Here is a 1,986-nt window from a genome sequence, read left to right on the forward strand (position 1 = left end):
GCCTGGTTGAGTGGCTGGGCAGCTGGTGGTAGTTATTCCCCATGATGAGACTGGCAATCAACTCCATGGTGGGATCTACCACAAGCAGCTGATTACTAAATGAAAGCTGCCTTTGGGATGTGGTCTGCTTCCTGTATTTAAGGAGAAGCCTTGGGAATGGTCTCTAGCCTATGGCATGCTTGGACCCTGCATGTAGCTGTGTCGTTGCTCAGCAGCCTGCTATGCTCTGCCGGCCTTGGGACTTACAATGGACTTAAGTTAATGGCCTGCCATGTGGTTTGGTAACATCGGGACTGCTTTTTTACATGTCAAACTTGGGGCTTCTCAGCCTTAGCAGCCTGCAGCTATCTGAGTGAAGAAATGCCTCTAGCTCCAGTGAGCCGGGAGCAGGAGGTGGAGCTGGACTCCAAGGTTGAGGGGCTTCCACCAGCCCCTAGAGCCTGACACTTTGAACTTGGACTTAAAGCCTCCAAATTGTAAGAATAAACTCCTGTTTGTTAAGGCCATCCCATTTGTGGTATATTCTCGTCAGAGTGGCACTAGGTAACCAGAACAGGGCCCTAAGTGTGTCAGAGTAGAACTGTGCTCCATAAGGTTTTCAATGGCTCAGTTTTCAGAAGTAGATCACCAGGCTTTTCTTCTGAGATACTTATGAAACCTATGGGTGGACTTGAACCTCCGTTTTGGTTAGCAGCCAGGCACATTAACCATTTGCACCACCTGAGGTCTTCTCTCAATCCCTCTCTCTCTCTCTCTCTCTCTCCCTCTAAGGTCTAGTAAATGCATCCTTTCTCCCATCACTTGCTGGCTCCAAGGCACTAGACTATTTATTCCTTGTGGCTTTTTAAAAATCCTGTGCACATATTTATAAACATCTACTAAAATGCTCCTCAAAAACTCATTTTGAAGAAAACATCTATTTCTTGCCAGATCAGAAATGACACAATAATTGTTACACTTTCTGTTTTTATTACTTCCAAATTTCATTAGATTTTGTTTCAATGGTAGATTATACATATGATTATTAATCAGGTTCTTCCTTGAGACTTGCCATCATCACTAATAGAAATATTTGTTCTAGAGAAGGTTTGGCTGAACAGAGGCTTTGGTTGCAAACAGAACTGGGTTCTTGTCATGGCTCTGCCATTTACAAACCATGTGGTCTATATAAGACTTCTTTCTAAGCCTCAGTTTTCTCATCTGTAAAATAAGAATAATAATAGTTCCTACCTCACAGGATGGTTGTAGGGATTAAATGAAATAAATACACATAAATTATTTAGCATAGTCTAGAACACGGTTGGAGCTCTGGTAGCATAGTGCCTAAGGCACTTGACTGATAACCAGAAGGCTGGCGGTTCAAACCCACCAGCCACTCCTCAGAAGGAAGGTTGGGCAATCCTACTTCCGTAGTGATACTGCCTCGGAAACCCAAGGAGGGGTCGCTATGGGTCGGGGGCGACTCGACGGCAAATAACAACAACAACAACAGAACATGGTTAAGCATTCAATTAATATTAGTTAATATTATAATGTTTAGAATAGGAAAATAATTCCCAGATGGCCCTAAATGAGCTACCAAATCTCCCTTTAGTACCAGAACATTTCAGGCTATGGTAAAGTTACAGAAAAATCAGGCGTGTCTAATGCCAGACTGAAAGGGGAACATAATGTCTGAGTGCTGGAAAAGCTGTCATCATCTTCTGGCTATGGAGCAAGCCTTTACTTATGTCTTGGATCCATAGCTATTTTTCCTTAAACCTGCCTCTGCACCAATCCAAAAAACCCAACCCATTGCCATTCAGTCAATTTCATCTCATAGTGATCCTACAGGGCAGAGGAGAACTGCCCTGTAGAGTTGCTAGGCTATAATCTTTATGGAAACAGACTGCCACATCTTTCTCCAACAGAGCAGTTGGTAGGTTCATACCATTGACCAGGAAAGACTTTTTATAAAATATAAAATATAAGCCCCTACTTCAGAGT

Source organism: Orycteropus afer, unplaced genomic scaffold (assembly GCF_000298275.1).
Source record: "Orycteropus afer afer isolate SDZICR_OR568_19922 unplaced genomic scaffold, OryAfe1.0 scaffold00229, whole genome shotgun sequence".
Classification (NCBI taxonomy): Eukaryota; Metazoa; Chordata; class Mammalia; order Tubulidentata; family Orycteropodidae; genus Orycteropus; species Orycteropus afer.